A 27,753-nucleotide genomic window follows, 5' to 3' on the forward strand; every position below is an offset into this window, starting at 1 on the left:
GAAGGAAGCACTTTATGGCTTCTCTTTGGTATATCAGAGTTGCCAGCATCACTAATCTTGCATGTCGAGACCACTATTAACTCAAATAAGGGTTACTTGAACACAAGCACTGTGATACCATGACAGTGATCTGATAACTGAGATGGCTACTCAGTGACTAACGGGCAGGTAGAGTACACAGTGTGGATGTGCTGGACAAAAGGATGATTCACTTCCCCGGCGGGATGAAACAGGATGGTGCAAGATTTCATCACGCCACTCAGAACACCGAGAAATTTAAAACTTGTAAATTACCTACTTATGGAATTTTCTATTTAACATTTTCAGACCTCGGTCAACGATGGGTAACTGAACCTACAGAAAACGAAACAGCAGATAAGGGGGCACTGCTGTACTGAGGAAACACGGCGGTAAGTGAGATTTCAATATAAACTAATACTTACAGTAGCTGTCTCTGACAGTGTGGAGTTAAGGGAGTTCTTTTGGCACATCTCTATTTCTAAATTTTTATGGAATTAGCATGTATTTGTTCTAGAATAAGAAATAAATAGTAGAAAATGCATGGGAAAAGGACACAATATAGTGTTGTCTAATTTCCTATTAGAATAGACCTCCATGTTCAATCTCTTTGCTGTTAAATCCTGCCATGCTGAAAGAGAGGGGAAGCCCACATTGATTGAGTGATTACTATGATCAGGCATTTGCTTAGCTGGTTAGAAACTAATCTTACTTACTTCTCACCACAACTTCACGATGAACATATAACTATCTTTATTTTATAGATTTGGAAACTGAGTCTTACTGAGGTTATATGACTTGCCTTTTGCCACCCAACAAGGTCTCAGACTCTAAGTACAGTATTCTTTTCACATTGTCATGATACTTTTCTTTTTAATCCTGCAGACAGTAGACTTTCCCCTTGCTGAAAATAGCAGTCTGATTTATGACTAAAATAGAAAATCGTGTGAAGTCCCTGATAGCTCCATACTCACTTTTGTTTGTAGCTTCCTAATATATCAAATATCAATTCCTACCGGATTATCTGCAGTCCCAACAAGCTACTGCATTAAATTCATTACATCCAATCAAGTGGTTTGCTTGTAAACCAAGTTATTCCATTGGATAAAATAGAAAAAAAATTGTCAACCACTTGTTTTAAACTAGTGTAGTTCCAACAATTGCCCTGAGTGTTCCATAACTGATATTGACTACATACCTAATATCACCTTGAAATTTTAATTTGTACATTCCAGATCAGAAGCGAAACATGCAGGAAATAGAAACGATTCAAGCTGAACCCAGAGAATTTCATTCAATAAAAGAAACATTCTAGAATTATCAATTGTCCAAGAAAAAAGTTTTTTAAAAGTCAGAATTTAGTCAGGAAGGTTTGGATTGAATTAATATTGATCATTCAGATGACAAATATTCCAATATCTGCAGAAAGATTAATATTTACAGAAAATATTGGTAAAATGATTAGATATTTATTACAGCTAAAATAATTTCTAGCCATCAGAAAGTGGCTCTTCTCAGAAAGGTTTAGTAACTGGCATTGTGGAAAGGAGGGACTTCTGGAGTGTCAGTGAAGTTCTGTTTCTTGATCTCAGGACTGGTTACACAATGACAGTCAGTCTGTGTATTTTCTGTTTGTATATTACAATTCAATATATGTTTCCAAGAAATGACTTCGAACAGTGAGGACTAAAAACAACCTGAATGGTTTTTAAATGGCAGTTTTTGCATCTTTGCACTACAGATTTAAAAGAAAAACAAAAAACAAAAGTCATGAGAAGAGCTTAGGTTATAGAGGTTATCTATTCTTTGCAAAAGAAAAAGACAGGAGAAAATTTCTCAAAATCATTTCACTTTCCTCTCAGTCCTTGTATTCCATAAATAGTTGACCCGGAATAAGAAAGAGCAACCTAAAGTCCTCATATACCACAGACCCCCAGTAAACTCCCCTTTCTGCTACATATATGTGCACATATGCATAAATAACACATACACACACACATACTTTCCAAACCATGTAAACCACCTCTGAAAATAAGTCTTTGTTCAATAAAGGATTACTATTGAACAGGACTCATATACTTAACATTTCTAAGGGTTAACAATGGGATAATTTTCATTAGCATAATAGCCAACGAGCCAAAAATGGGTTGTAAGGTTACTGCTGATCCATGAAATTCTTATTTTTAAAGTTGACTACTTTAATGCCCAATTCTATTTAAAGCCTATTAGAAAATAATTTAAAAATGGCACACGTAACTTCAACAGAAGCTAGTAGTTCCCAAAGCTTACAATTCATATGGATCATCTGGAACATTTGTTGAAAACATAGACTTTTAAACTTTATGTCAGAGACCCTGATTCAGTAACTCTGTAGGGACAGCCTCAGGAATCTATGCTCTTCACAAGCCTTCCAGATAATTCTGAAGCAGATAATCAGCACAACACACCTTGAGAAACACTGCCACTGTTAGAACTTCAGATATTAACAAGTTACAGCCAGGCTTGGCATAAGATTCAGAGATCACAATCCAAGAAGTGTGCATGGACCTGAATAACCAGATGGTTTTCATTCTGGAAATCCAACAATCAATGCTTTAACACCATGCTGGAGTAAAGCAAAGGAAAAAGGCATACCAGGACAGGTGACTTTGTTATGTTCTCTTAGTAAGTGAGTTTTTACAAGCTGTACCCTGGCTGAAGTTTTATACATTTATAAACTTTGTTCCAGCGCTCTGGCAAACCTTTGTCCTGTGAGACACAATGGTTTATATGAGGAGACAGGGTACAATTCAGTAAATTTTTATGACTCCTTGACCCATGGCTGGCTAAGACCTAACAAACACTTTGGCTAACGAGCAGGCAAACCCTCCATTCTGAGACCAGCCGCATCCATGGAAGTCGTGACTCAATGTGTCACAACAAGTGTACAAACATTACACCTGGACTTTCATGGGCTGTCAATCACAGGGTGGCTTACTAAATTTTCTGAAACTCAGAACCTCATCATGCCAGAAGAAGCAGCTACCTTGTTTATTCTCTTTCTTAGGCAATGTTTCTCTGCATTATCATTTTGATCATTACTGTGCTTGGGTTGACAGGAGCCAAAGAAAATTCAAGTACAACCCAGAAACAACAGAAATGTGTCATTCTGGAACGAACATGTGATCTGTCCAACCTAGGCACCTGCTTCTCATGATGAGTAATGCCAGATGTTTCAGGGAAAGATACAAGCCTCTATTACACATCTGCTTTATGCAATTGTGCAATGATACATCACAAGGGAGTTTTCTTTTTCTGACCCTGGGTTAGCCATCAGTCACAGCCTAACATTTCAAGACGTCAGTTCTTGAACTCATTATCCCTGCATCCTTTACTGCACTCTCTCTTTAAAAAAGGAAGAAACAAAAAGAACAAACAGAAAGAAATAAAGAATATTTGTGACAAATCGAGATATATGTTCTGAAGGAAACCAGCATGGTTATGATATAGAAAAACTGAAGGAACCTACTTAGAGTGGTCAGGTGAATTTGCTTCAAGAAGTGACATTTAAACTGAGACAAAGGTTAAGAAAGCTAAGATCATACAAAAAGCAGGAGAGGAGTATTCTGAATAGAGGAAATAATGAGGCAAGTCGTATAGATAGAACCAAGCTTGGTGTGTTTGAGGAACTGAAAGGAAGTCGGTGTGCCTGGGAGTAGGTAAGAATCAGATCTTGGAGGACGCTGTAGGTTATCGTAAGGAGTCTGGGCTTTATTATAAGTGAGATGGGAAGCCATTAAAGGACTTAAAGTGGAGAAACAGTATGAACATATATACATTTCTAAAGATTGCACTGGATGCAAAAGGGATAATGTAATGAAGGTGACAAAGAGAGCTTGGGGAGGTCTGTTAGAACAGTAATCTGCCAACTTAAAGTGCACACAAATATCTTGGGACTTTGTTAAAATGCAGATTCTGATTCTCCAAGTCCAGGGTGAGCCATAAGATTCTGCATTTCTAACAAGCTCTTAGGTGATGCAGATGCCACTTGTCCATGCACCATACTCTGAATAGCAAAGTATGTGAATACTTTTATAGGAGTCCAGACTTTTGTCTCTTTCAAGATGGTGGCTTGAGCTAGGGTGGAAAATGCAGTAATGGAGGAAATTTGACAGATTTGAAATATATTTGGGAGTTGGAACTAGCAAATTCTCTATAGCATGCCTCTTAACATTACAGCAGTATGTGTATTAAGAAGACTTCTGAAATCAACATTTCTGAAAGTTGAAGGAAATCCTGAAGTTCTTGTCTCAACACTGGATATGGATGGAGATAACAGCTGAGGAATTAAAGGCCGAGGTAGAAACTTTCAATGAGTAGGCCAGAACTGTGGGATGGGAAGGGGGTTGAAGGTGGTGGTGGATGGGATAAAGATGCTGCCTAGGGCTCAGCCTGTTTGTCTGACAGCAGGGAGTTATTACCAGCAGTGAGTCTGTGGGAACAGAAGACCACAGACGTACAGGAAAGAACCTTGAATCTCAAAGTCAGAAGCTTCAAGTCTTAGTTCTGCCACACTTAGTTCTGCTCTGCATCTCTGAGAAAAAAATCGCTAGTCTCTCATATCTGTTTCCTCATTTAATAAAATGAGATTCAACAAGATCATGCATATGAAAACATTTAGCACAGTGCCTATCATAAGAAGGTGTTAACAAATATCAATCAAATTATACTTATCTATTTTAATAGAAGAGGATTCTGCTGCTTCTGAAGATGTAAAAAAGAAATTTTCTCTGTAGCTATAGAAGGGAGTGATTTCACATCCTGGTGTGTGTCCCCATGCAATTCACATTATTTTCGCTTCTGGTACAGATGTTTTCTGACAACAACGTTGGGAAGCCTTGTCTTGTTTAGAGGCGATAACAAAGTATTACCTTTAAATTCAACAATGGTTCACACTTCCGCAAATGCCACAAAAGTAATGTCCAATTAAATATAACATTAGATTAACAGAGAACTTAGAGAGTTTATCCAGTCCCTTCGCCATGCCCAAAGGGATACCTTAAAGACAGCGACTCCTACGTTATCAAAACTCTTAGGAAAAGAAGAGTTTGGCAAAACCAAGGTAGGCTCTTTCAGGTCTCATTACGGTGACCATCAAGATATGTTTCTTGATGATTTGATAGCAGTCTTCTGCCATTTTTCTGTTATATTACTTGTACTAAGAAAGAGGCTTGCTGGCTTTATCTTTCCTGGTTCGATTTAAAGTCATTCCTCTTTTCCACACTTATAGAGGGAATGGAAAACAGCTGGTCCCCGTACTCTATAACTCAGGTCTGGTGTGACATTAGGCTGACTTCAATTAAGCCTCTTTTGTAATTAACAACAAATATTTGAATACAAGCAAAGTTCCAGAAGTCCCCCAGAGCTATTTGATCTCTAAGTGGGTAAAACACAACTCCTGTAAATGTACTTTACATCATTAATTCATAGTGATTATAGTCTTCCTCATGATACAAAGGCAAACTCAGCCTTTCAAAATTACAAATTCAAAATGAGCTTCTTTATGATCTTAAAAGTCATGGGCTTTATAGCTTTCTTAGGATAGGAAAGAATTTATAGGGTACATCTCACACAGCCCTATGAGCTCATTTACTTGCTGAACCCTGTGCCTGAAATGAACAACTAGAGATCTTCTCCCAAAACCCACTGTACCTATCCCAGACGAGGCAAATGTAATCTCAGTCTCTTTCTGTGTCCCTCAGTCTCTGTCTCTCAGTTTCTCTCTCGGTCTCTGTCTCTCTGTCTCTCTCTCTCTCCCCTAGAACAATTCTCAAATCCCAAAAAAAGATACCTAAAGTTTCCCCTGGCAATCTACTCTGGTAGAGAAGATACAAGAATTTGGGTCCTTATCACTGTACACACTCTCTTAGGCAATAGTTAGGACCATGTCCAAAATGTCACATGCAACTCTAACCCTCTATAAGAACTTGTCACAAAATATTTCTGAGTATGTCAATTCCTCAACTGCACAGTCCCTCAAACTCAAGAGAAAAGGTCCCGGCATTTCCCACTCTGGCCCAGTGATTCCTTCCTCCTCCACTTACAGCCAGGACGTGCCATCAAGGAACTGAATATTCCAACCACACAAATTATTCAAATCTTACAAACCAGTCCTTCCCTCCACTTGGTCTAATGATAAATAATGCCTAGTATTTGGGTTTCAGAGATGAAAAGTCTTTCAAAGGACTTAACAGGTAGCCACGCCTCTCTCATGTGTACTTGTGCAAAGGCCTTGTTCAAGCCCTCCCTGCTTTCAGTTCAATCCACTTAAATCCATCCTACACACTGACCCCAGAGGGAGACATCTAAGGTGTAAATTTGATCATGGCACTTGGGCAAAGGGAGAGCTGAAATTTAACACATCAAATCCTATTGATATTCTTGTCTGACACCCTCACTAATCAGTAAAACCTTTAAGGCAGGGAACAAATCATATTCATCTCATTAATTCTACAAGCTAACACCAGGCATGGCATTTAATAGATACTCTATAACTGTTTGGTGAATGAGTAAATATTAGTTTTTCAGAATCACAGATTCCCAAAAATCGAGATCCAGGAAGGAAGTTGGAAAAACACAGTAAATGACAAAGATGCCCAACTCTAGACTTTCTATCGCATCTTGTTCCAAAGACCAGTTAGAGTAATACCTGAAATACAGTCATGTGGCTCTTAATGATGCAGATATGTTCTGAGAAATGTGTTATTGGGTCATTTCATTGTTGTGTGAACATCACAGCGTCTACTTGAATCCAGATGATACAGCCTACTACACACCTAGGCTATATCGTACTAATCTGTGGGACCACTGACATAGACATAGTCCACTGCTGACCAAAACATCATTATATAGCACATGACTGTAAATACTTTATATCACAACCTCGTGCTGCATCCAGAGCTCCTGAGATCATCATCACATCCTAAGTGATATGCAGGGAAAGCATATTTCACACCAACACATTATTACTGAAACAAAGCAAAGCTGTGCTCTGGGTTTTAAGTAGAATAGAGCAAAATGAAGCTTTCTAAACATAGTTTCACTAAGTGGATTTCAGTATGTATCTTCGAGGGATGATAACTCAATACCTGCATCTGCCTTCCTGTGCCCACCACACACACACACACACACACACACAGTTTTTGATACTGCAAATCATACTCAGATATATGGGGGTAAATCTTACTCACCCTTAACTGCCATTCCTCCTTGGCTCCCCCTAACTGCATTATAATCATAGTCATTACTGCCATAATGATAGTAATAATGTTTTGTGCTTCTACAGCACTTCTCAGATGATCTCAAAGCATGACTGCATCGTGACTGTAAAAATTAAGAACGTTCACCTCCTCTGGAGATGGTGTTTATAATAAGGGCGGGAGCTCACAGACTTGCCTGACACCCACAAGTCAAAATTATGAGGAGGCTTGCACAGATTCGTTTCTCTTATTTAGCTAGGAAAGGGTGATTTTATGAACACTAGTCAAGACAAGTCTCCAAAGGGGCCCATCAAAGAAGAAAGATCTTTTTCTTACCCAACACTTACTGACCTTATCAAATACATTTTATACTGACAAGAGGGAAGGAAAATTTTAATGCTTCCATGGTTGAAATCTGCAAAGTGCCTTTCAGGTCAAGACAACAAATTGACCAGCTCCCCCAACTAGTCTTGGTCTCCAGCCTCAAGCCAAACTTTCTGTATGACTCAAACTTCTCTTCCCCATTTTTTGTGATGCTTTCACAGCTCACCAATAATCCCTACAAATACTATATGGTTATTACTATAATTATATTCCCATGATCCCTGAGAATCACTGAGGAAATTCTAGAAAACAGAAGGAACCCAATTCACCCTTCAGGGGGACAGACCTATCTGAGAGAAGGATCTTAATTCATAAAAGGCTGAAGTATTTCTGCCCCAGTCTAAGTTAGAAATTTCCCTTACCCATTCTTCCAGAATATATTTAATAATCTACCCAGTATCTATGAAGCGCCAGGATAAGACAAAGCACTGGGAACAATAATGTGTAGAAACGCATTCTCTGCCCTTTGGGATCTCATATTCTTTGTAGGCTAGAGATCAGGAGAGGGGATAATTGGTCTTGCTGCCATGCTGTGACTACCCCAAGACAGTTAGTCTCGACATGGCAGCAGAAAGATGAATTTAAAATACAAAGTAGATCATACTGCTCACCTGCTCAAAACCTTTTGATAGCTTCTCATCATACTTAGAATGATAGCTAAATTCTAATCATGGTCTACACAGGTATCTCTGGCTTTCTTGCTGCCTGTCTCTCCAATCTCATTCTCTTCCCTGTGATCCTTCCACTTAATGTAAACTGACTTCCTTTCTGCTTCTCTAAGAACTCGAGCTTGATCTCATCTCAAGGCTTCTGTACGTGCTACTCCATTTTCTTACAACACCCTCCCCCACACCATCCTTCACTTCATTCAGCTCTCTCCTTCAATGTCAACTCCTCAGAGAAGGCTTCCTTGACCATGGCCTCTAAAATGGCAACCTTAATCTGTGATGGTTCATCTCTATCTTTTTAGCCTGCGTTATATTTCTCCCTAAAGAGAAAGTATATTTAGCATACTTATCTCTATCTGACAATACAATATATGTTTCTCTGGTTGATTGATCACTATTGGACTTCGCCACCAGAATGTAACATGGGCAGGGGTTTTGTTGTGTTCATCACTGTAATCCAAGCACCTAGAATACTACTTGGCACATAGGGTGCAGTCAATAAGTATTTGTTGATAAATAAATAAATATTGGCGAGGTTTTCTACACCCACACTTCACTTCATAATACCATAGGATCATCTATTTGCTCTCAGTACCCTGGGGATTATTTAAAGTCTTAAAGACAGGAAAAGGGAAGGGGATGGGTTAAGGCCAGACACATTGATGTTGGCTGCAAGTAATATCCATGTGCCCACAGCCATCCTCACTGCCCATAATCCTAGGTCTCTCTCTTCTTTACACATTAGGCATTATAATTATGATTTTATGACTGGAGACTGGCTGTCCAGTCAACAGGACGCACCCTTCGTTCACATGTGCTGGCACATGGACATAGATAGGCCTGCTAACTCTGTCTCTTTGCTCCTATTTCTCTTGAGAAGGCTTAAACTTGATGCGTTCACATAGCCCAAGAAAGTTTCCCCACAGGAGCAATAACAGGAACTGGATTGTTTTCATAGACCTTCATGTCTATCTTGTTAGCCTCCGGGGGTCAAATTTTTGTGTCTTGCTTCCTTACAGGGGATTTCAAACTATCAAAACAAGTGTGTGAAACCAGAGAGCTACTCGACTAAATTCACCAATAGTTTGGATACCTATCTAAAAACACACACAATTCTTTTCTGTGCAAAATGTTGATGGACAAAATGTGAGAGCACAAAAGCTCAAGCCTACCAAAAGGAACATATAAATCACGACATATGCCAAATTGGTGCTTTTGACATTCTGCAAGTTTCAAATAAGTCTTGGAACTTAGTGTAAATGTCTCATCGATAATTGGCCCTAATTCTGTAGGAAGCTGCCTCCTCAACAAAGATCACCACCTCCTTCCCATCTCAATGCCTAATAAGGATATTGGTTCCCATTGCCAGCAGGCAGCACAAGGGCCCACTCTATGGCATGTAAGAAAACAGGCTGATGGCACAGTCCTTATACCTCTTTTCTGCTTTAACTTTCATTTAATTGTTGGCTCGATCTCATTGGCTGACTATAGTACTAATTCAGAAAATGTGGCTACCAATCACACAGAACAAGCCTTGGTCTCTCAGAAGTATTTCATGCCATCCTTTGTCTTTCTAGAAAATAAGGTAAAACAGTGCATGTTTTACCAAAATGTTTAGTAAAAATCTTGATGTTGGTTTTCTTTTAAAACTGTATTGGGCTGAGCTAAAGAGAATATGAAAAACTACTTTTCCTTTCTGAACCTAAAAATGACTACAGAGCTATATAGTCACACACCCATCTGTTCATCCATCCATCTGTCCCCTCAGATATTCACTAAACATCTACTCAAGGGCAGACCCTAAGGGAACTGGAATTATAAGTATTAATAAAACATGATCCTTGCCCTGAAGCAATTATCTACCTTAAACCAAACTTTTTGTCTTCAACAATAGCAGTAGCTTTTAGGTCCAAATATATTTAGTCTATGTAACTTTACCCCTTTCGTGACTCTCTACCAAACCTTTAATTAAATTCACACTATATGTCTGTGATGTTGGGTTCTCCTGTCCCCTTGATTGATTATTCATAGGCTGTAATTTACAAAGTACTTTCACATATAGCATTTCACTTAATCTTCAAAACAATCTGTGAGGTAGATGTCATAAACTTAATTTTATAGAAGCAGCAGAATATCAGGGATGCTATGTCACTTGCCCAAGGTCACATATGGTCTTCAGGGCATAAATGGACATTTATGACTTCACATCACTACAGCTTCCGGTTATCAACTCTAGCATCCCCCTCTAGTCTTCTTTCATCACACTCAGCTAGCAAATATTTATTGAGCATCAACTATGTGCAATATATTTCACTAGGCAGGAATATTCACCCTTGCCAATTTGGTCAATTTCTTTAGTTCTGAAATTGACCAAGGGAAGTTATTCATCTCTGTGTTCCCTGAATCTAGAACTAGCCTCCTCTACAATTTCCAGCCATATACTATAAAATATCATGTGAAGTCTGATCTCCAGTATATGCCCATCTCAGTCCCACGGAAAGGGTCAAAGCTTTTCTCTATAACTTATATCAATTTTTAAATTCTCTTATTTTGCATAGTAATTTTTAGCCACAGTCTCTTTCACCCATCTCCTACCTAGAGAAAAGAGTAAGTGGATTAGAGGAGAAAGGGATAAGTAAAGTTAGATTTTGTTGGCAGTATTTAAGAAGCACAGGTGGATGAGCAGCTAGATGCAGGGGCCCATGGCAAGTGCAGATGGGAGGCCATGAATACAGATGACACCACCAAAGCCCAGGTCACACAGCTCTTCAATATCCCAAGGACAAAGTTCTGTATTTTCTACTGCTTTTTAGCCAAAGACACTGCCCCCATTACCTTCATCTCCCATTTGCTGTTTGTTGAGATACTCCAAACCCCAGTTCAGAAAGATGGCCCTTAAGATAGAAAAGATGTGAAATTAAAAGCAGATGCTACAACATACTGGGGTCATGTCTGGGTCTGGAAATAGAAACAGGGACAGCAGGTTTTTATATTTTCTTGAGCAAGGACCAGGACATTCTTTAAAATGAAGCAGTCAAAAAATATAAATATTTCCATTAATCAAAGAATACCAGACCAAGGTTTGTCAAATCAGTGACTGTGAGAACTTCTCCAAGTGGAAGTATTTACAAGAGGACTAAAGCAATCATTGTTAGCAAGAACTTCAGTGAGACGTATGTACCCTTCTCCCTCATTTTTCCAGACAGATATATTATGGCATGGAAAAGTAAAGAAAATGATTAAAGGGCACAGGAGCTGAGAGGAAAAGCATAGGAAACGAAAAAAAAAAAAGAGGAGAGAGGGTGGATGGTGTAAAAAATAAGTTTTGAAATCAGATGGGCAGCAATTTAAATTCTGGCTTCTACTATATGTTTTTGCCCAAACTGTCTCATCTCTATAGCGGACTTGATATTTACTTTGTAGCATAAATGTGAAGATTAAATGAGATATTGAATGAAAAAAGCCAGCATGGTGTCTGACAGAGCAGACTCTCAATAAAAAGAGGTAATCATGATTGTTGTTATTTATTTTAGAGTAAAAGATTGAAGAAGGAGAGAAAAAAATGCCAGGGGAGATGTTCTCAATGAATAACATGTCATTCTCAAACCAGACTTTTTAAAAATCTCTATTTGAAAAAAATCTACTTGGATATTTCAGAATCTTTTAAATTGACTATTAATTGAACTACTCTGATAATTTTATAATGTATGGATAGAAAGACGAAGCTGCCCAAAATAAACCGAAAAATTATTTTGAGTATACTATGATTCTCAGTCCTGAATATGTATCAGAATCACTTGTGGGGCTTTAAAAAAATCAAATCCCCAAGCCTCAACTCCACAAATTTGTTTTCAGTAGGTTTGAGGTAGGGCTCAGACACCTGTATTTTTTTTAAAGTTCCACAGGTATCCTAACAAGGTTAGAATTCCAAACAAGGTTGAGAATTGCTGCTATTAAATACTGCATAAGGTTGGGCACTCTGGCAGTGTAAGGCTCTGCGCCAATACTATCCCAAATCAATGTAAAACATCAGTAGGGAAATAAATACTCATTCAATAGAGCAACTTTCTATGTCGGATGAAAATTTGCAGTTCCAAGGCCTTTTATCTTCTTCATCTATTTACCCAAACTTCCTCTCTGGTTATTCCCATCTATAAGACCAAGATGTGCCCTACAAGAAAGACTACATAAACACAATAAGCCCTTCCTCTAGGATGTGCTCCAGGTTCTAACCAATCCTTCATGGGTCTATATAATGACATTTATAGTTTAACGACTTCTACTTCAAATGTGTGGAGAAGCAACCCCCTGAGAATGGGGCAGTGACTGTAGCACATCCTGTTCTCAAGAGTGATGGGGGTAACATTACGTAATTTCACATTTTGCTTCAATTTGCTTGGCTGCCTCCATCTGCGCAAGCATTGATTAGTGTATGGAGAATGAGTTACTTCACTTCATAATGTGTCACCAGGGAATTAAGACAATCAAATGAGAATTTTTGTGAATCAAGGCTAAATGGTTAATAATGTACCAAGTCTCAATAGAAGACACTTCACTATCCAATGATGCTTCTGGAGCACACTCTTCATTCAAGATTAAAGCTTTGATTGTTTAAAAAACCATCACCTTCACCATTCCAAAAGGAAAATCATTATAAAAACACAAAGCTTTTGTTCTTACACCATAAAGTTAACCATTTTCTAAGGCTTGGTTTGCAAAACCCACAACAGTTTATAGTACATTTGTTTTTAAATATGCTAACAGAAAAATTATTCCAAATAAATTTTAAAATGAAATGCCAGAAACTTGGGGAAAATGTACTCAGTGGGCCAAGAAAACAAAAAGAGTGGATGGTGATGAGTGTCTCCCCTCTCTTTCATCGGGTTTCACTTAGCTAAGGTCAGTCATGCAATTGCAGATAAACAAACATAGGAACATCCATTTAAACATGGTACATTCCTAACAGGATTTCTCAGCCTAAGGGAGAGGGGCCATCTCAGTGCCTCCCAACCCCATGGAAGCAGCAGCTGCTCCTCATCGCTTGGGGAGCAAGTTGTGAAGAACACTAGTGCCTTACAATTAAAGTGAAGAAATTCCATTCAGATGTAATCATAAAGGGAAATGACAGAGACACAAAAGAAATGAAGAAATTTTAAAAAAATAAACCCCACTAAACCCATGAAGACCCAATGTGACCCCAGATTATAGGAAAAACATATGGGCCTTAAAAGAAGTATCCTTTTGATCTTTTCAGACACCATCTCTTCTCAGACAAGGGAAACAATAGAAAGAATAAACAAATGGGATTTCATCAGACTAAAGAGCTTCTTCAAGGCAAGGGAAAACAAGATTGTGACAAAAAAACAACCCACTAATTGGGAAAAAATATTTGCAAGTCATATGTCTGACAAAGGGTTAATCTCCATAATATATAAAGAACTCACACAACTCAACAACAAAAAAATCAAACAACCCAATCAAAAAATGGGCAGGAGACATGAACAGACATTTCTCCAAAGAAGATATACAGATGGCCAATAGGCACAGGAAAAGATGTTCATCATCACTGATCATCAGGGAAATGCAAATCAAAACTACACTAAGATATCACCTTACACCCATTAGAATGGCAAAAATAACCAAAACAAAAAGTAACAAATGTTGGAGAGGTTGTGGAGCAAAAGGAACCCTCGTACACTGCTGGTGGAAATGCAAACTGGTGCAGCCACTATGGAAAACAGTATGGAGAGTTCTCAAAAAATTAAAAATAGAAATACCATGTGACCCAGCCATCCCACTACTGGGTATCTACCCAAAGAATTTGAAATCAGCTATGCAAAGTAACATATGCACCCCTATGTTCATTGCAGCACTTTCACAGTAGCCAAGATATGGAAGCAACCCAAGTGCCCATCGACTGAAGACTGGATAAAGAAGACGTGTTGTATATATATATATATACAATTGAATAGTTAGCCAGAAAAAAAGACAAATTCATCCCATTTGCAATAACCTGGAAGGACCTAGAGGGAATTATGCTAAGCAAAATAAGCCAGACTGAGAAAGACAAACACCATGTGATTTCACTCTATGTGGAACATAAACAAGTACTGGGACAAAGAAAACAGTTCAGTGGTTACCAGGGAAAGGCGGATCGGGGGGCACTGGGGGTGAAGGGGAGCACTTGTGTGGTAGACCTACCATGTGACCCAGCCATCCCACTACTGGGTATCTATCCAAAAAACTTGAAGTCAGCAATTCCAAAAGTCCCATGCACCCCTGTGTTCACTGAAGTATTATTTACAGTAGCCAAGACATGGAAGCAACCTAAGTGCCCATCAACTGATGATTGGATAAAGAAGATATGGTATATATATACAATGGAATACTACTCATCCATAAAAAAGAATAAAATCATTCCATTCACAACAACATGGATGGACCTTGAGGGTATTATGATAAGTGAAATAAGCTGGATAGAGAAAGACAATCTCTGTCTGACTCCACTCATATGTGGGAGTTAAACATGTAGACAAAGACAACAGATTAGTGGCTACCAGGGGAAAGGGGGTGTGGGGGTTGGGCACAAAGGGTGACATGGTGCACCTACAACACGACTGACAAACAATAATGTACAACTGAAATTTCACAAGGTTGTAAACTATCATAAACTCAATAAAAATTTTTAAAAAAAGAATTATCGTTTTGATAGAAAAGCCATATCAGTTAAGACAAACCCTGAGAAAAGATGGCCATGTTGGTAAGAAATGAACAGATGGTCATTTTAAGGGCTTATTGATGTAGATAAACTAGTGAAAAAGAAAGTAGGTGGCTCATCAATCCTCTAATATTTACCTTCTTTCAGACTCTGGGACCTTTTATAGGATCTTTCAAGACTGAGGTTATCAGATAGTCATAGTCTTATCATATAAGGTAAAATCAATCTGAGCTACCCTGAATGAATGTTTCCTGTTTCTTATAAACATTAAGATATAATTGAATCTTCTATTTGATCCTTTCTTTTTATTCTATGGCTTGCTCACTCTCTTTCTCTCCACCCCCCTCTTTTACTGTCTCTTTTCTTTCTTTATCTCTCAATATCTCTGTCTCTGTCTCTCTCTCTCTCTTTTCTTTGAATAAACAGAAATACCCCATGTGTTTTTCACCATATTGTCAAGACATGTAAATAGAAACACACCTCCTGAAAGAGATTAAGCTTTCATTAAATAGTCCTTCATAGATTTTTGAAACTAAAAGAAAATGACAGAAAATAGTCCAGTCCCCACAGGCATTGTGACTCAGGCAGGGGTTCCATCCAAAATATTTGCATGGGCTGTGAGTTGAATTTGAGTTGAATTGGTACAGTGTGGATATATGGCAAAAGAGTAGCATGAAGTAGGAAAAAGGGAGAAAAAAGTGATATATCAAAGATATTTGCACAATTTGCTTGCCAAGTTACCAAAGTATTGGCCTTCTGTGGGCAGCAGAGACATCTGGGACCCTTTGACTTAAATTTTTATACTCCCAGATCTAAGTCACTGCCCCTAAATTGACTTTTATCACTCGGGCAGGGGGCAGAGAAACTAGTTCTTTTGTTTGAATACTTGGGAACCTAAAAACAATACTTTCAATGTATATATGTTAATGAAAGACTATTAAGACTTTTTTACCATATTTCATCAGCTAAGTCTTGAGAACAGCATGTTCATAAGCCTCACTATTCAGAACTAGAATGAAATAAAGGAAAGCACATGAATTAAAGAGCTACAGAGACCCCATGTTAGACCCTCCTCCACCACAGGCCATGTGACTTTGGAAATGACAATAGTTAACATTTACTGAGAATTTAATATTTGCCAGGCACTGTTCTGAGCACCTGACTGGTATTAAGTCATGCAGTCTACATAATAGCTCTATGAATTAGATATCATTATTATTATTAATGTTGAAACAGAAATATAAAGTGACCAAATGGCTAATTAGTAAAGAAGACAATATTTGAACCCATGGTGCTAGCTCTTCAGCAATGCTCTTAACCTCTATGCCACAACATTCCTCAATATTCAATTTCTCTGTCTGAGCCTCAGTTTTCTAATCTGTGAGAATGTGATGAAGATTGAATAATACACTAAATGGCCTTGACTTTTAAATAGTGTTACCTTTAAGGGGACTTCTAATTCCAGTCATGATGAGATAATGCAGACTCGATTTATCTTCTTACCTAAAACAAGAAGAAAACTGGGGTTCCGGGGGGATGAAAACAGATAGTGAAAGATCTGACAACTGGCAGCACAGACCAGTGATCCCTGAGATAATTGAAACAAATAAACTGAGCCCTGTAATTGCCACATCTCACTTCTCAAAGTGTTTCCAGGCTGCAGTGCAGAAAAAGGGAACCCAAATAGGACGAGAGCTCTTTCTGAATTAAGGAGACAGAATTTGAAGTTTGAGTCTGAATTAAGGAGACAGACTTTGGAATTTGAGGAGGCTAAAGCAGTAGAATTAGTGGGGCAGAGTAGAGGAAGGAATTGCACAGAGAGAGACACCCCCAGAGATCTGAAGAGGGAAAGTCCTTGAGTTTACGGCTGAGTACTGATGTGCATGTAAATGAGAGGAAACTATCTAAGGCCAGGGAAAGGAGAAGCTGAACAGTTTCTGAGGCTCACACAGAGCTGAGAATAGTTCTGTTTCAACCAGACTAAGTGGAAAGACCTCCTAATACGTGGGGAATTAGGTAGAGTCCTCAGTATGGTGTTGCCTTAGGAATGGGGCTAAATTAGTCTGACGCTAAAGGCTGACTTTGTGTCTGCCCTAATAAAACTTAAAAGCAAGTTTCAAAAGGATCAGCTTGATTCCAAATAATTTAACTGCAACCCAGGAACAAAAAGTGCTGTTTAGCATTTAAGGGGTAAAACAAAATTCAGCACCCAAGTACATAAAATTCACAATTAAGCCATTTCATCAAAAATTACCAGGCATGCAAATTATGAGGAAACTATGAACCTTTTTTAGGAGAAAAATCAATCAATAGAAATAGATCCAGAAATGAAAAGATGACAGAATTAGTAGACAAGACTATTAAAATAGCTACTATAAATATGCTCAATATGTTCAAGAAGATAAAGGGAAAAAAGTGAGTATGATGAGGAGCGAAATGAAATATACAAAAAAAGAACCAAATCAAACAATCTCTAACATGAAAAATGCACTGGATGGGATTGACATCAGATTAGATAATGCAGAAGAAAAAGAAAGATCAGTGAACTTGAAGACATAGCAATAGAAAATATCCAAAATAAAACAGAGAGAAAAAAGACTAAAATACGAACAGAGCATAGGTGACTGTGGGACAATATCAAGTGACATAACTTGCAAGAAAGGAGAGGAGGAATATTTGAGAAAAGAATGGCAAAAATTTTCCAAATTTAGTGAAAACTACAAACCCCAGATCCCAGAGCTTAATACAACCCAAGCAAAATAAACATAAAGAAAATCAGCCCAAATTTACATCACATTCAAATGGCTGAAAAACAATAATAAAGATAAAATTTTAAAAACATTAAGTGAAGAAGACATTACATATAGAAAACGGATGGTAATAATGACAGCAGACTTCCTTCGAGAAACTATGCAAGCAAGAAGACAATGAAGTGACGTTTTAAAAGTATTGAAACAAAAACACTTGCAGCTAAGAATTCTACACAAAGTAAAAATATATATTTATAAAGTGAAGGTGAACTATGGCTTTTTCAGATAAATGTAAACCTTCAGTAGAAGTCCTTCAGGCAGAAGGAAAATGATACCTGACGAAAATGTAAATCTACACAAAAACATGAAGAATACCACAAACGGCAATACGTGAGTAAATATAAAAAACGTTTTTTTCTTTTTAAAAATATCTTTGAAAGATAATTCACTATTTAAAATAAACTTCATAATTATGTAGTATGGACTTTGTAGTATCTGTAGAAGTGCAATGTATGATGATAACAAAGGACAGGGAGACGGAAGTATACTAGCAGAGGTTCTTAAATATATGCATAGTGGTATCACATTATCTGAAGACAGACTATGATAAGTTAAAGATAAATAATACTGCAAGCCATAGAAGCAACCACTTAAAACAAAAAGTATAGCTAATAAGTCAATAGTGGAGATAAAATGGAATCATAAAACATGTTTAATTAATCCAAAAGAAAATAGGAAAAAAAGGAACAAAGAATAGATAGAAATATAGAAATTGTTCTCTGTTTCCTATAGAAAACAAATAGAAAGATGGTAGATTTAAATCCAATAATATCAATAATTATATTATTTATAAATGGTCGTAGGACTACCTTTGAGAAAGAAAAAAAACCCATTTAGCCAAAAATCAGTGTTTCCATAAGAAAGGATATACAAGTGACATAATTGGAAAATAAAGGTGAAGTGTTAACATTGATTTCTCTTTGATTCAAAGATAACCATGAGGCATTATATTTATAGACCTTCTCCCCTGAAGTAAGAACATACAAATAGAAACCTATCTGTGCAATGAAGGTCGAGAGAAGACATACAAACTCTTAACAGTAATTAACCCAGGGAGAACGGCGGGAAGGGAAGGTGAACTAGAGTGAAGGGGGGAGGGCGCTTGTTAAATGCAGATTTCCAAGCCTCACCATGAGCGATGGGTTCAGTAGATCTGGGATTGTGCCTAGAAGTCTGCATCCTTAGCAGGCACCTACAAGTAAATAGGATTAAGTAGTCCCTGAATTACGTTTTGAGGGAAATTATCAGAGTAGTTTAGAGAATGGAAACACAAGTCTTATAGGGTCAGACTGCTTGGGTTTGAATCTCAACTCCACCAATCGCTAGCTTGGCACAAGTCACTTAATTTCAGTTTAATGTCCTGTAAAGGGGAGTATTGATAGTAATCGAGTCACTTCATTTAAAGCACTTAACGTAAGGTCTAGCATATGGTCCTCCTGTAATGTTAATCAATATTGTTAGATAACGTTTCTGAATCATTTGGATTTTTATACGGACAGTATTAGCACATTATTTGGTGCCACACCAAGCTGTATTAGAGGTTGAGTCAATGCAGAACCTGTCTTTATCTAATACTTTGGTATTGTGTTCATCATGATTTTTTTTGCATTAATTTTGATTTTTAAAATATTATATGAAAATATTATTTCTGTAGGGGTTTGTTGGCGCCCAAGTCTAGTGCCTCACCCTAGTCTCAGCCCTTTCTCACTTACGTAAATAAGAGAGGTAGAGAAGAAGTTTATTCCTACGATTACATAGCCCACTGACCAAATATTACAGAGATACAGATATAGCCGCACCCTCTGAAAAAATGTGAGATATTAGTATCCTGAGAGTGAGGTGCTTTTTCATTATTCAAGGCATTTCCTATTCTTTCTTTCAAACACTCAGCTTTCCTAAAAGTATTTCCACAAAGAATTTGGTTTACTAAAACTTTATTTGCACAACTCCTTATAAAAATCTTTCATCTGCAAAATGACCTCAAACAAGAATAGTAACAGAGTAACACTCGGTAGTGACCAGTTTATGTCAGGTATGTTCTAAGCACTCCATATATGTCAAATGATTTAACTCTCTCAACAGTCCTATGAGATAGGTACCATTTTTATAGATGAGAAAACTGAGGTCCTTCAAGGTTACACGACTTTCCCAACATCACACAACTGGAAACTGGCAGAGTCAGGATTTAAAACTAGGCTTTTTGATCTGGGACCTTACTCTTAACCACCACACTACATGGCCTTTCGCCTCCAAACTTAGGAGGCAGAGATCCAGGAAACCACAGGGTGTCAGTAGGTGGCAAACACATCTGCAACCCTTCAACTTTTTCTGTTGTTATGTTCCCAGAGCTAAATTGGTGCCTGTATCTTGACTAGCATCACAGGCGAGTAACCACATCAACAGCTGGTTCCATGGCCTAGATAATCAGGAATATAAAAGACCACTCTCAGTGATTTATAGTTAAATTGGCTGTTCATTGGCCGAAAGAGACATGCAACACATACACACACACACACCCCGCCTTGGAGTGCACATGGAAATTATTCCACTTGTCAAGAGAGATTTGTGAAGAAAGCAAGAACACTCGGATCTCTGCTGCGTGTGCCCCCTTTTTCTCATTATGCTATCTTTGCAGTCATGAAGGCCTCTGACAGCACGTCAATTTGGAAAATGGTATCTCTGTTGAAAGCTTGATGAGTACATCTTATTTCTAATGCTAACTAATTCCTGCTTGCAAATAATCCTCTGGAGTGATGTTTACACAAGATACAGAGAAATGGCAGGATAAAAATAGTTACTATGAAATTCTCCACAGGCTATAAACAGTTTTAACTTTTGGCAAAAGGACTTTATTATTTACATACTCAGACAAATATGGGTCACACTCTCCTCAGATTATTAATGTTCCTCTGCAAATAACTGACATACAGAGTGTGTAAATATACCAACTGAACCCCTTCCTGTGTCTTAATTAAATTATAGCAATATTGCTCAGATTCTTGTGTATTTTGGTTTATCTTAGGATCACTATTAATATGTATCAATAACATTGCACTCAAAGGTCTTTCCTTGCCGCCTTTTTTAAGAAACAAATACAGTGGGAGTGATGTATTTCCAATGATAGACAATGTCTACCTCCGAAATCTCCAGATTCTAATCTCCCCCATCCAAATGTCCTTGAACTTCAAATAACATCAACTCAAATGCCATAACCCCAGTAGAGAACAAGGTGGCAGATTCTGTAACTGAAGCAAGGAGTACGCTGGTTTACGTTAAAACAGTTATTTCTCTGTCAAATTCTCACAGCAAAAACAGAATCTCAGTTCAGCTTTTTTAGGCCAAATGAAGCATCATGTTTATAAATAAAGCCTTCAGTCCTTCTCCTCTCTAAGCAGTAAATTCTTTGCAACCTCTGGCATTTGCAGTATGAACATTTGTCTGATTTAGTTGCAGGATAAAGGCACTCTGTTATGGAAAAAGAACCATTTCTGCACTCACCCATATCCCAAAACATTCCCAAAACGTAGGTGTCCTATGGAGCCTGTGGTAGGTGGAATAATGACTCCCAAAATATGTCCAGGTCCTCATCTCTGGAGCCTGTGAATCTATTACCTTACATATCAAAAGGGACTTTGCTCATGTGAAGGTTAAGGAGCTTCAGTTGGAGAAAGTACTATAGGTTATGCAGGTGGGCCCAATCTAATCACATGGGTATTTAAAATAGGAGTACCTTTCCCAACTGAGTTTAGAATCAGAAAGGGAGATGGGGATACAGAAGAATCACCAGAGAGACACAATGTTGCTGGCTGAAGATGCAGGGAGGGGCCGCAAGCTAAGGAACATGGATACTCTCTAGAAGCTGGAAGAGGGCAAGAAAATAGATTGTCCTCTGGAGCTTCCAGAAAGAAATACAGTCCTGCCAACATCTTGATTTTAGTCCAAAGATCCCTGTGTCACATTTCCAACCTATAGAACTGTGAGATAAATTTGCATATTTTAAGCCACTATGTTTGTGGCAATTTGTTATAGCAGCAATAGGAAATAAATACAGAATATTTTCCAGTTAATAGGCAACTCAACTTCACAAGGAATATCATCTCAACCTTTACAACAGGTATTTTTAGCATTTATTCCAACCGAAGGAAATGAACTGTGATGGTTAATTTTATACATCAGATTGACTGGCCATGGGGTACCCAGATTACACATTATTTAGGGGTGTGTCTGTGAGGGGGTTTTTGGGTGAGATTAGCATTTGAATCAGTAGACTCTTTGGAGTAGATTGCCTTCCCCAACGTGGGTGAGCATCATCCAAGGCATTGAGGGCCTGAATAGAACAAAGGTCAGAGGAAGGAGGAATGTGCCCTTTTGCTTCATGCCTGCCTGCTTAAGTTGGGATGTCTCATCTCATCTTCTCCAGCCCTCAGACTGGGATAGCATCATTAACTTCCTTAGTTCTCAGGCCTTTGAACTCAGAAGGAATTACACCATGGGCTTTCCTGGGTCTCCAGCTTGCAGATGGCACATGGTGGGATTTCTCAGCCTCAATAATCATTTGAGCCAAGCCAATTCCTCATCATAAATATATCTTATTAGTTCTGTTTCTCTGGAGAACCCTGACTAGTATATGCACTTTCTTCTCTACACAGAACCGTGTATGCTATTAGGTCATTAAGAGTTCATTAATCGTCTATTTTCCAGGAAATAAACTAAATGAATATTCTTGGGTACTGAAACCAAACCACTGAACTTCAGACCTCAAGCTTCAACAATTTCCCACGTCTCCAAGCTACAAGATCTCCAGAATTTCTTAACAATTAGCAAGTTCTGATTTCCCTGAAATCTTGGGTTTGCCATCAGGTTATGAGGAAAGGAGGTATGGAGGGGGAGCAGAGGTAAGTGACCAAAGCCTGGCTCCCAGGTGACTTACTTAGAGTACTGGAGCTTCACACACACCTGGCAGATCAATGTATTATTTATTCATTCCTTAAGTAAATAATAATTGTGCATCTATAATGTCCCAGGTACTGTGCTAGATGCTGGCGATACAATCGTGAACATGCCCGGCAGTGCTTCCATCCAAGAAGCTGGAATTGACTGATGCTTACAGAATGATGGGAGCTTAAAGAACAATGAGAACCTCTCTCCAGCTCCTGAGCACCTGGTCGGGATGTTTGCTCTAAAAGGGTGAAAATAAGTGACTTAGTAACTCTTGAGACTCCCTTCACTCTTCAGGCGACTTCCAGCTTTGCAGCTGAACCCATCCCTGATCAGCAAGAGCAGGACCCCAAGTCCTACAACTTTATTCTGTTCTCTGCTCTACAAAATGCCTTCCTTGTGCACAAGCTGAGCAAACCCTTTAACCTGGTTGTTCCCAAATTTTAATGTGCACAAGAATCACCTGAAGTGCTTGTTTAACATATAAGTTCCTGGGTTCTCACCAAGATAGTCTGATTCAATGAGTGTGACGTGAGATCCAGGAGTCAGAAGCTTTTAACAAATACTCCAGATGAAATCTGTTGAAATTACTGCAGACGTACACTGACATAAAACACTGATTTAACCGCTACGTTTTTTATGTCCATAAGGCTAAGAATGTTATTACCTTTAAAAGCAATGTTTTAAATTTATTCTGAATTTTTGAAATTTTTATTCATGTTAAGGAAAAAAATCACAGAAACAATAAATCACCCAGCCTTCTATTATATAGAGATAACCACTGTTAACATTTGTTACATTTTCTCCAATCTTCTTCCTAAGTGAATGAATAAATATTTGAAGTCACACTGCATATAAAGCTCTGGGTCTTGCCAATTTCAAGTAAATATTATATACAATTACCCATATAATTAAATCATTCAAAGATGGAATAGCTTTTCATTAGTCTTCTTTTAGGTCACTTTATAAAATTTATGCATTTTCTTTTTTTTAATTAAGAGATACGAATTTTCTTTCTGTAGATTATATGCATTTCATGATAATTCTATTTGATATTTTCAAATTTTGTGACTCAAAAAAGAAATTTTTTCTATATATTTTTACATATAAGTATATAGGAAATCCACGACTTCTTACGTATTTAAGTTTTAAAAGGATACCTTATTTCATTCTCTTATTAGTTCTGACAACTTTTAAATTGATTCTCTTTCATTTTCTATACCCGATTCTCTTTAGTTTTCTATATGACCTGCAAGTAATGCTAATTGTGTCTCCTTTCTCATATTTATAACTCATTGACTTTTCTTATCTTTGTATCTATTACAACTTTCAAACCAAACTAAATGATTAATAATAACTGATGTAATTACTTTATTCCTGACTTTCATGACTTTATTCCAGTCTTCGCCATCATATATCACATTTTCCATTGATTTCATACTGATAATTTTAGCGGTTTAATGCATTTTCTCCTATCATAGGTTACTAAGACTTTTATTTTTAAGATCAAGATGAGATGTAGCATTTTACCAAATATTTTTTTTGTGTCTACTAAGAAAAGAATATATTGTTTTTCTTATCAGGCTGGTCTAGTTAATAAAGCAAATTGGGAAGATGTTCGTCTTGTTCTAAGCTCTGTCCAGAGCATCGATTGATCTTTTCTTTGAAGATTTAAAAGAACTTGCCTTTAAAATACTTTTAGCCTTGCATTTTTGAGAATTTATTTTTATTATTATGCATGAAAAAAATAGGTTGAATGAGTATTAAATCCTTAAATCATATTTTTCCCTCAAAATCTAAAGATTTTCTCCTAGCATTTAATATCATGAAAAAGAAGTAATTCATAAATAACTTTCTTCTGCCTGAATGTTTGTGGGAACTTTACTCTTTTCTCAAAAATTAAAATACATTGTAAGTTAAGTCTAGGTGCCATTTCTTTTTGTTTTGCCTGAATATGATTTGATAAGTGTTTACAAAGTGAAGACTGAAATATTCATCTGAAGAAAATTTTCTCCTCTATGTATTTTATTATTAGTTATCTGTCCTTTCTTCCTGATGTTCCTAGGTTGAATAGCCTGGGAATATTCTTCATATTTATTATATTATCTGTTATAATGACTATTTCAATTTTCCCATGAGTTTTGTGATAATTTCTCAAATGTAGCTGAAGATAGTTATAATAGTGAGTTTCATCCATGTGTTTTCACGTTTGTTTTCCATGTTTGTTATGATACCTGTAAGTTAACTGGGGATGTGATCTTGCTTCCTTAACTGAAGTGACTGTCTCTATGAGGTACCAACTTCAGATGGGCCCCTGTTTCATTCTTTACGCTGTTGCAGTCAAACACAAGCTTTGATCACCATAGCAATAGCTCAAGGTACACTTCCCAGAAACTTTACTGGGCCTGAAATTTGTCTGTCACTTCCTATGCTTCCTGACTACCCCATAGTCCAACTGTTCCAAGACCATGCCACGCTGAAGCAAGGGTCAACCAGCCTGTGAGTCCTCACAAGCAAGGAAAAGCCTGCTTGGTAAATTTCCTTCACTACTTGATAGCTCAATCAGTCTCTCCTTTGTCATATGCTAAAAATTTTTTTAAATTAACTTCTTTAATAAAATTCTTTATGGCATTTAGACCTAGTGTTCAGTTGTGATAAGGGGTTTCCCTTCTTATTATGGTCCTTTGTCAATTGGGAATGTGGAATGAAGGATAAAGTGAGCAGACTCAGACCATGTCATCATATGAGACAAACACCATTGTTCTCTTGAAAACCTCAACACAAAAATAAAAATGAGTGGAGAATAAAAACAAAGCATTCAGGGGCCCACTCGGTGGCATAGTGGTTAAGTTCGCACACTCGATTTTGGCAGCCTAGGGTTCACAGGTTCAGATCCTGGGTGTGGACCTAGCACTACTCATCAAGCCACACTGTGGTGGCATCCCACATAAAACAGAGGAAGATTGGCACAGATGTTAGCTCAGCAACAATCTTTCTCACAAAAACAAACAAAAAAGCCAAAGCGTTCAAATGCTGGTGAACAATAGCAAATGGTCTAACATAAGTCCAAGAAGCAGAAGTTAGGACAGAGCATCAAAAATCTTTAGAGATAATGGCTAATAATTTTCTAAAATTAATGAAAGACAACAAACCACAGATCCAATAAACTCAGAGAATCCCACACTGGATAAGTATGAAAAGACACACATAGACAGATCATGGACAAATAATGAAAAGCAAAGATAAAGAGAAAATCTAGAAGATAGCCAGAGACAAAAGGAATATAAATACAGAAAAACAAAGATAAGAATTACAGCAAATATTTCAGCAGAAATTATGCAAGCCCAAAGACATTAGACTTATATATTTAAAGGACAAAACAAACAAAAACAATAAAAAAACCAATAACAAACAAACAAAAAATGCTACTGGCCCAGAATTGTATACTCACCAAAAATATCTTTCAACAATGAAGGGAAAGTAAAGTCTTTTCAAACAAACCAAAGCTAAAATAATTGTCAGCAGATGTATACTCAAAAAGTTTTAAAGGAAATATTTCCATCAAAAGAAGTATGATATCCAGTTGGAAATGAGGATCTTACACAGTAAAATTAAGAGCAGCAGAAAGTTTTTTGTAAAGGATGCTATATATGAAGGATATAGTGTTCTTATTTTAATTGATTTAATAATAATTAACTGTCTAAAGAAAAAAATAATGTCTTGCAGGATTTATAACATATAGATTTAAAATGTATAAAAACAATATCACAAACTATGGGAGAGAAGAAATGAAAGTATATTATTGAAAATTTCCTACACTACATATGAAATAGTGTAATATAATATCAATGCAGACTATTATAAGTGAAAGATATATACATTTAAACCCTAGAGCAATCTTTAAAAAGATTTAAAAGAGATATAACTAATAAGACCATACTAGAGATAAAACTGAATCAAAAGAAGGCAAAAAAAAGAGGAAAAGGGAACTAAGAACAGATGGGGCAAGTAGAAGAGAAATACCAACATGGTAGATTCAAATTCAAGCATGTCAGTAATTGTATTAAATATAAACAATGTAAACACTGCAATTAAAAGGCAAAGACTGCTAGATTGGATTGTTTAAAAACAAGACACAACTTTGTTCTATCTATAAGAATCCACTTTACCTATAAAGACATAGGTAAATAGTAAAAGGTTAGGGAAAAAATATGCCATGCAGGCACTAATGTAAAGAAAGCTAAGAGTGGCTGTAATATCAGACAAAGAAGACTTCAGCACAAGGAATATTACCAGGCATATATAGGGACATTTCAAAGTCAAACAATAGTTGTAGATGTGATTGCATCTGAAAGCATTGCTTCAAAATGCATAAAACGAAACTAAAAGAACTAAAACAAAAACGCAAATCCACAATTTTTGTTGGCTATTTCCAGCCTCTTCTCTTAGTAATTGATAGAACATGTAAACAAAATCAGTGAGGATGTAGAAGACCTGAACGACATCAACCAACTTTATCAAATTTATATCTATAAGATCCTCCGTCCAACAACATAAGATTGTAGTTTATTTTCTAGTCACATGGAACATTCGCTATGATAGACTATACTCTGGGCCTTAAAATAAATCTCAACAAATTTTTTTTTTATTGCAGTAACATTGGTTTATAACATTATGTAAATTTTGGGTGCATATTGTTGTATTTCAATTTCTGTGTAGATTATATCATGTTCACCACCCACAGACTATTTACAATCCATCACTATACACATGTACGTAGTCACCCCTTTTGCCCTCCTTCCTCAACAAATTTAAAAAATTGAGATTGTACAAAATATAGTGTCCGACCATAATAAAGTTAAACCATATCAACAACAGAAAGGTATCTGGAAAATAGCCAAATGTTTAGAAATTATACAAAATTGGTTGCTACAAGTCTCAAATTTATCCTTTCATCCTCAAACCTTAATCTATTTTTG

The 27,753-nt window shown here is 37.1% G+C and overlaps 1 long non-coding RNA gene across 1 annotated transcript; it reads left to right on the forward strand.

Moving 5' to 3' along the window:
• LOC138920543 (uncharacterized) lies at positions 1 to 25,411 on the forward strand. Its single transcript, XR_011431925.1, has 4 exons — positions 1 to 410; positions 18,062 to 18,166; positions 22,538 to 22,731; positions 22,861 to 25,411. It is a non-coding gene; the product is annotated as an uncharacterized lncRNA (long non-coding RNA).
• The last annotated feature ends 2,342 nt before the right edge of the window (positions 25,412 to 27,753 follow it).

Source organism: Equus caballus, chromosome 24, assembly GCF_041296265.1.
Source record: "Equus caballus isolate H_3958 breed thoroughbred chromosome 24, TB-T2T, whole genome shotgun sequence".
In the NCBI taxonomy this organism is placed as follows: domain Eukaryota; kingdom Metazoa; phylum Chordata; class Mammalia; order Perissodactyla; family Equidae; genus Equus; species Equus caballus.